The sequence below is a fragment of the Nycticebus coucang genome, chromosome 15 (genome assembly GCF_027406575.1).
Source record: "Nycticebus coucang isolate mNycCou1 chromosome 15, mNycCou1.pri, whole genome shotgun sequence".
Classification (NCBI taxonomy): domain Eukaryota; kingdom Metazoa; phylum Chordata; class Mammalia; order Primates; family Lorisidae; genus Nycticebus; species Nycticebus coucang.
This window is the reverse complement of record NC_069794.1, coordinates 23,494,878-23,504,321: the sequence shown is the minus strand read 5'-3', so window position 1 is coordinate 23,504,321 and position 9,444 is coordinate 23,494,878.

The following is a 9,444-nucleotide window of genomic DNA, read 5'->3' as shown; positions in this document are numbered from 1 at the left end:
TTCATTTTTTGTTTGAAATGTGAAATAAACAGTCAGGGAAAATAAAAGTAACTAAATTTAAGTCAATAAAAGAGGAGCCACATATCATCTTTCTCGATATTTACAAGGTCACTATGATGGAAAAAAAATAGAAGAGCTATTCATAATGACTTTTCTGTGAATACTGATGTAGCAGAATTCTTACCTAGTAGAATTTCTCTTCTTTCTTAAGTAGTTATAGTTAACTGCTGGGGCTAATAATATAATACATTTCACAAGAATCAATGATAACATCCAAAGGAATGCTGTGAGTATTAGCATAACTATGCAATGTACTCTCCTATTTCTTTTCTATAATCATGGAAGTGTAGATGAGCTTTAGCTTCCTAAACTGCAGAAACAAAACTAATGTGTATTCTCTGTTTTATGTTTATTATTTGGAGATAAGATGTAGTAATATATTTGAAATTACTAGGAAAAATGATCAAAAACCTGAACAATTAAAATACAATATGATTAAAATCAATTTTTAGATTATTTTGCTTTTTTTTAATGCAGCTAATAATAAAATTATAAAAAAATAAATATTATTACTACAGAATATATTGGAAGAAAAGAAATATTCTGAACTTTCCATGTTAGTCTCTTTATTTCTTGAGGTCATTTTCTGAAGCTACCTGAATGAATTATGTGTCAAATCATTTATCTATAAGTAAGCCTTCACTCTCTTTTATTCTTTACCCCTTTATTATGGCTTTCCCAGAAGCATAACGACAGTATTATTACTGTAGAACTGGGATTGGAAAATTATTCTCTACCAGGGTAATATGGCATAGTACCTTATTTTGTTAATTTTGAAAGATAATAATGATTGTTACATATTTTAATAATTAAAAAATAAAAATAATGTCACAAGAAAAGCATTTGCAACTTAAATTTTATTCCTGATAAATAAAATTATTTGAAATGCAGGCATGCTCATTCATTGACATTTTCTATGGTTGCTTTCTTGCTATAGCAGCAGAGTTTAATAGGTGCAACAGTCTCTTCACCAATTTTTACTGCTGCTAGGCATCCAAAAAATTACAGCAATACAGTTATAACTGGAAAGCTTTTTGAGTGTCACATTTCTCACTAAACTGTGACCTTTTTTCTGTTTATACTAGTGCATACACAATGAAGAAGGAAAAGTGGGCTTTGAGTGCTAGGCTTTTTAGACACAGTGGAGTGGCAATTATTTTGTTACTGAATTAGAGAGCAAATAGTTCTGTTTATTATGCAATGCCACTGTAGTAGTACAAAAAGAATACAATATGTATTTACATTATGAGACTATTCTAAATTCACAGGAAGACAATGGTCCTAAAATTAGTAAACTAAAATGGAATATCTTATCATGGATGAATTTCTTCACACATGAAAAACTAAAAATGAAGCTGCAATCAAACAATTTCTCTGAGTGGCTTACTCGTTAGACAAACAAATAAAGCCATTTGCTGCTAGTGAATTAATTGAATGTGTTATTGCATCAGTTGAACATATGTTGTTTAAAAGAAAACTTATTTAAGCTACAAGATTTTTAGGGAGAGCATCTGTGTAAAGAGTTGAGGACATTGGGAGAAACATTTATAATTAATTTACAAAAGGAAAATATTTATGTAAGTTATTTTGACTCTGGATAAGTTGACAGATATTAGTGATATTGTTCATTTTTTGTTGCTTCTCAGATAAGTCATTGCCAAGTTGAAAGTGACTAAGGAATTAAACTCTACAAATGATGTGTTTGGAATAACTTTTAGACACAGTATTTTACAATTAGCTGAGAAAAGATTAAATTAGTACAACCTGAAGTGGAATCTGCTAAGATGTGTTAGAACTTCTGGTGGTAAAAAGTATACATGCAGAAAATAAAAGGTTGGTCTGAAAAATTTATAACATGTATGAAACAGAAGATGTCTGAAGTCTCATTATTCATTGTATTATTCATCAGCAGAAACTTAGTACAAAATACTTTGATTCTATCACACACAACTCAACCAGAAGTTTAATAAGGAATTTAATTTACTATTATAGCTGTAACTATTGCCAGTTACCTGACTTAGAAATAACTTGACTTTTTCTGTCACACCATAGTCTAATGGTTTAGCTGTATAGTGGAGTTTTATTGAAAATTATTTGAGCTCCTGGCTGAGCTTGACATTTTTCTGAATAGAAGAACCAACTTCAATTACTATTAAAAAATTGAATGATTTTGGAAATTATTTTTATGCAGAATATATAATGATTCTCAATGGATTCAACCTAAAATTAAAAGATAGAACAGTGTTTATATGAGCAACTGCCATCATAGTAAAGTCATTTTGATGATAGCTAATGATATTTGCATCACAAGTGATGCCAAGCTTTTATAAAAACTTCCTTTGTGGGGAAAGATAATCCAAGAAATGTAATCTCAATTCTAAATAGAAATTGTTATTGGATATAATTCCCTACATTTTCAGAGGGAATTTCTGTATTTAAGAATTCACTAAACTGTGTAATTTAGAAGCTCTCCCTAAACTTCAGTTAGAAGTGAATACTCTGTAATGCAATGATATACTAAGAGGCAAATTTCAAGAAAAGGATATAATAAACTTTAAAAGTATGTAAATATCTTGTAAGCAATAAATATGCTCAATAAAATTATATGCTTGTTTAATATGAGGCACAGACAGTACTTACTTTTGTAAATATATTTTCAAAGATAAAATACTTGAAATCTCATTTCTTATCAGCATTAAGTTATGAAATTGTGCAATTATTTTACTTATAGGAGATACTAACCTTAGAAAAATGAAGCAAAATGTTATACCTCCTCAAACAAGTTCATTTCTTACCCTTCACTATGCATGACAAATTATATTAAACTACTGTTTTTATGTAACATATGTAAATAAAATATATTATAAAAATCTTGCAAGGGTTTTATTTTTTATTATACAAATATTTACATATTATGCCTATTTTGCCTTTGGCCCACATAGCCTAAAATATTCACTATCTGGCCTTTTTTAGAAAAAAATTCTGCTAATCTTTAGTAGAGAAGATTTAGAAGTTAACATGAACATATTTCTTCATATGTTGATATTATTAACATTGCATCAGTATTAGAGTAGTATGATCATTTGGGGGAAATATTGAGGTATCATTAATGAAAACTAAAGGTCAAAGTCTCCTTCATTCCACGTAGTAAGGAATGTTAGAGTGGACAGCATTCTCATTATGATTTATGAGAGAGGGGTCTTTTGTTAGGAGTTTTTGCTTCTGTTCACTATATTCATAAGGTAAGAAGAACATAAACATATACAAAGGCAAATTGTTTTTAATTTTTGTTTTGTTTGTTTGTTTTTTTCTAGTGATTACTTCACTAAGAGGCAGAGTGATAAGTTGGTATGTCTTTTTTTTTTTTTTTCTCAGATCTTTTGTTTGCTTAAGAGCCCTTGAGAGCTCAAGAAGTCTTACCTTTATTATTCAGTTCTTGGCTGGTGGGAGAGGTAGACTTAAAAAGAGAGAAAAGATATGTTTCAGAAAAAGTTAATGAAATAATAAGCTAGTAATTTTATTGTGCCTTTGTTGTTGAAACTTAGTCTGTCTCTTTCAGGACTCAAAAAGAAAAGAGTCTGGTTTGAAAGAGCATGTTGCAGGTAATTTATTTTCTACCTGTGTCAGATTTATTTGTGCAAATGGCATAACATCAGCTCCATGCAAATAGCAGATCAGGTTGGGACTCCAGTCTTTTTTGTCTTCACATTGGCAGGCAGAGGACTCTACTCCAGAGGGTTTGTAGTGCCACAAGCTGGATCCTGGTAATGCAACTGCCAGCCAAACTCACACCTGGGGCTTTGACTTGAGTATTGGTCTTGGCCATTGGCTGGCAGAGCCTTTGACCTTTGGCAATGTGGCCACAAACACACTTCCTGAGCTTGTTGTGTTGATAAGCTGTTTGAGCTTGAGGTGAAAACCTTTTGGGATGTTGAGTTTGACTGCTCTCAGTTTTATTTGATAGCCTTACCGTGTGGACATAGGTCCTTTTGTTGTTGGCCTGTATCTTCCTCTGGCCTTTCTTGTGTTTCTTGGAAGAGTCAGTTATTTGGGATCTGGTTCCTTAAGAAATTCAGATGTTTGTGACTAGGATTTCAAAATATCATTTTTATACCATTTTGGGGAATTGTTTTATATAGCATGGTTTTTGAAGTTGGCTATTTCCATACCACAACCTGCACAAGTCAAGTAATCTTAAACAAATTGATTATAACATTGGTTTTGCCTCAAAAAATTTTATTTTTGTTATTTTTAACATTTGTAGTCAGTTTCCCAGGTTTTGTAGAAACTAACCTTTGATAAATGGCAAGTATCTTCTTAGTATGCCATTTATATTGTCATAAATTTGTGGAAATTACCATAAAGTTCTTCAATGTTGAATTTTTTAAAATTTCAGATTAATATAAAGGTAAAAGTGATTAGGTTACATTCTTTACATTTCTTAGATAAAGTTCAACTTGTTTGAGCGCTTTACCCAGGGGGTGTGCTGTATACCCTTACATTGTGTACCTTAGGTGAGAGTTTATCAGCCACCCTCTCTCTTCTTCTTTGCCCCTTTCCCACTACCCCATTTGAATTTGTTTGTTTTTTTCTCTTGTGTGTGCATATAGTTATTTATCTATTGGTTTCAAATTAGTATTGAGTTCATTCGATACTTCCTTTTCCATTCTTGTGATACTTTACTAAGAAGAATTTGCTTCAGCTCCATCCATGTAAATGCAAACAATGTAAAGTCTCCATCTTTTTATGGCTGAATATGATTCCATGGTACACAGATTATTAATCCAATTATGGGTTGACGGGCACTTGGGTTACTTCTACATCTTGGCAATTGTGTATTGAGCTCATAAAATAATTTTTTTGCTAGATCAATCCATAAATAATTCTTTTCTCTTGCCCATTTATAAATGGGATTGTTTTAAGTCATGAAATTATAAAAATTCTAGAAGAAAATGTGGGAAAACTCTTTACAATATAGACCTGGGAAAAGATTTTATGAAGAAGATCCCCTTGGCAATTGCAACAACATCAAAAATAAATAAACAAGATATTATCAAGCTAAAAAGTTTCTGCAAAGATGAGGGAACAACAACTTCAGAATGGGAGAAGACATTTACATGCTATGAATCTGACAAAAGGATGATAACTAGAATCTACAGAAAACTCAAACTGATGAACAAGAAAAAAGCAAAGTAATGTTGAATTTTTTAATTAAATTATCATAGAGTTGGAGAGCATGCTTTTATATAAATATATCTGAGAATTGTGTTTTATGCCATTATGAAAGATGTGAGTATTTCTATCCCCTGTTTCATCATTAACCCAAACCTAGACATGGAAAAATGATGTTATTTCTTCAAACACATCAGATGGTCTCATATAATTAGAGCTAGCTAAGTTGAAATTCCTATAATTATCTTCCTATTAAATTAATTTTAGTAGCTCTTATAAGGTCTCCCAAACACTTAAATCATATTTTTGAAATGACTGTAGTTTTTTCACAATAAATTCAGATACAGAAGATGCATTAATGATTTGTAAATTATGAAGTAATTCTACTGAGTCTGATCAGAAAATCACTAGTTATTGACAATAGTAAAGTCTTTGATAAGTTGCAGGCTAACATACTTCAGGATCTCTGAAGCATTAAAGATACACATTTTTTTCTGCTTTATTAGAATAAAAAACCTTGTAAAGGATGAATGAACATAAATACATTCAGAAAAGGAATCAGAAAATTGCTACATTGAAATATTAAGCAATAATAATGCAAAGAAAGTAACATTCACATTGTCAAATAAGAGTATGTCTATTATAGAATGCTTTGCCTCTGAGATTCAGTATAGAGTCATCTGTTAACTTTTTTTTTAAGTATCAAAAAATAGACAATCAAAATTTATAAATAAAAGTAAAAGATAATTTCAAAAAACAGATCATGCTAAGTCTTGTAGACAAAAGAAAAAGAAGAAATACATAAAATTAATTCTACTTGATCTGGGTACCCCTGATATTAACGTTGGAAAAATATATTATTATAAAGGAGAAATTGTAAACTTATGTCGCTTATAAATGAGGATACAAAATCCTAAACAACATATTAACATGTTGAGTTAAAAATTAATGTTTAAGTAATATACTTTGGTCAAAATTAAAACCAATTTATGTGAAAATTAGTCACTATTTTCTTTTCTTTTCTTGTTCTTTTTTTTTTTTCTTCTTTTCCTCTCCCTCAGCCCTTCCCTCCTTCTCTTCTGCTCTCCCCTTCCCCCATGCCCCATCATGTCATTAATTGTCTTCCAATCAAAATTGAGTACATAGGATTTATATTTCTCCACTCCTGTGATGCTTCACTAAGAATAATGTGTTCCACTTCCATCCAGGTTAGTATAAATGCTGCAAAAATCTCCATTTTTTTTTATAGTTGAATAATATTCCATCATATACATATGCCAGAGCTTACCGATCCATTCCTGGGTTGAAGGACATTTAGGTTGTTTCCACATTTTGGCAATTGTAAACTGGGCTGTGATAAACAGCCTAGTACAGGTGTCTTTATAATAAAAGTTTTTGTTTTTGTTTTTCCTTCTGGATAGATGCCCAGTAAAGGGATTGCAGGATCAAACGAGAGGTCTAGGTTAAGTTCTTGGAGGTTTCTCCATACTTCCTTCCAAAAAGGTTGTATTAGTTTGCAGTCCCACCAGCAGTGTAAAAGTGTTCCTTTCTCACCATAATTTTCTCACTTACTTGTGTTATTTTCCACTTTATATATTAAAGAATATACAATTTAAAGGACCTTTAGCTACTCTTTTAGAGATTGCCATGGTATAGAAATTATTATATTTGAGAATTATGTTTTATCACGACCATATGAATTCTATTTATTTTACCTTCAGTATGAATAAAATTATAATACCAAAAGGAAAGCAAAATTGGATGGAATTTAATAACACAAAGATGATTAAGGTTATAATGATATTTTAAAGAATACATTCATTAAGACAGGGAAAATGCATTAATAAACAAAATAGCCTTAAAATTGATTCTCTGGGAATTCTATATTAAAACATGCATGAGAACTTGCAAGACTTCTTCCCAAGCAGGTTCATTATACAATTCAGTTCTCAGGGATTTTTTGTTTGTTTGTTTGGGGTGTTTTTGGTACTTAAAGATGAAAACTCATTAAAATGTCTTAATAACTGAGACCTCCAATTTTTAGAACACATGTATACATGCATGCTTCACTGCATTGTGAATAATATGACAAATGCAATTACCTTTTAAAATACAGAAACATTTTCTGTGCCAAAATATAGGCATATAATAAGAATTTCCAAATTTACAAGTAATTATATGATCTGAATATAATGCATATATATTTTGTCACATCATCTAGTGATTTCTGTCTTTTCTAATTAATTACATCAGTATCAGCTACTTTTATACCACTGATTTCCTAGAAGCTTCATATTCAGCTTATTTCTTTCTAATCTCTATGAATGGAATAACATTGTTAGAAGTTGATAGCTATGATGGTTGATGAAAGGTAAAAATAGTTATAAGGATTTAATTTTCTAAGCAAAAAGGGTGAGATGCTACAAACTTTGATTGAATAAGTTCTCATTGTGATTTATAACTCAGATATTTTGTATTTTGTTCTTTGTGATACAAACTACATGTGATATATAAAATGATGCAAATATGCTGATAAATTGACTTTAAAATTAATATTATGAATAAAAGTTTATATACCAAATTATTCCTTTAAATAGTCATCTTTGTATGCTATATTTTAGAAAAAGTTATCAAAAATAGAATTTTATAGGTGGGTATGGTGGCTAACCCCTGTAATCAGGCTCCACCCTCAGGGTCACAGAACGAGGCTTAGGCTTGGAGACCTTGGGTGAGTGATCAAGTAACTGTGAACAACATCAAAGGCTGGAACTGGGACATAGGCAGGAGCAGACCTTTCGGTGTTTGGCCGTAGGAGAGCTGCCTTGCAGCCTCACCCTCGGGGCATAGAGTGAGGCTGGTTTGGGCACACCTGATAAGCAGGCAACCACTTCAAGAGAGATCCCAAGGACACATGCTTTCCTGGGAAAGCCTCTGCTTAGCCAAGGCCAAAGACACCTTAACAGCTTAAAGTGTCTTTTAAGCAGGCTGAGGAGAGATTCAAGATCTCAACCATATGTGTTTTGAGGGCAACGAAATCAGCAGAGGGTTTCAGTCTCCATCTTATACAGCTGTATCAGCATTGTGATTAGCATTTCATACCCCAGAAGATCACCTGTTGTTCCAGACAATTTTCAGCAAGGTATATATACTGCTCTTTTTTTTTTTTTTTTTCTTTTAAATTTCAAGTTTTTCACCTTGGATTTTTCTTTCTTTCTTTCTTTTTCTAATGTAAATATAATAGTCCATTATTACCTTATTTAATGATAAGAACTTCATATTTGCTAGTTTTTATGCCCCTATTATTTGTTTTTTCCTCCAATTTTATCCTGTAAGATTTTCTGTTTATTTGTTTTGGTTTGATTTATAGTATTTTTATTTTTCCTCTCTTTTGGTGGAGGTGGGGTACAGTATCTGCTCAGGCTGGCAAAGAGCTACTGACTTCAACAGAACCACTCAACCCAGCACCCCCAAAGGTTAGGGGTATTTAAGATGTGGGTCAAAGTACCCTACTGTACCCCATTATTATTCCTGTCTTCTCCTTTCTGTGCCTTTCTTCTTTTGTCAATATTCTCATTTACTCACCCACTCTCCATTCTCTTTTTTCTTTTTTAAAAATATTTTTTACCTACTTGCTCTTCAAACTTCTCATCCTTTCATTCCTGTACTCAAAGGACTCATCAACACCTTAGGTCAGAGACACATAAACTTAAAGAATAAGAGGAAGGGAAAGGAAAATTAGGGCAAGGAAATAAACAAAAGATAACACTTATAAAGGAAAAGCAGAAAAATCCTGGCAACATGAAAAACCAGATCAGCACAACCCCCAAGGGACCATGAGGTAGCTACTGCAGAGGATTCCACTTATAAAGAAATACTATAAATGATAGAGGGCAATTTAAAATACAGATGATTAAAACAATAAAGGAAATTGCTGAGAAACTGGAAAATAATCAAAAGGAAGTTCAAAAACAGAATCAAGTAAGAGATGAACAATATGAAGAATATAGATAGGATATAGCAGAGATGAAGGAATTGAAGCAGTCAATTAAGGACCTTAAAGATGTAGTAAAAAGTATCAATAATAGATTAGACCATGCAGAAGAAAGAATCTCAGAGATGGAGGACAAAGTTCTTGAGATAACTGAGATAGTTAAAGAGGCAGAATAAAAAAGAGAGAAAGCAGAATGTTCACTGACAGAATTATGGGACTTC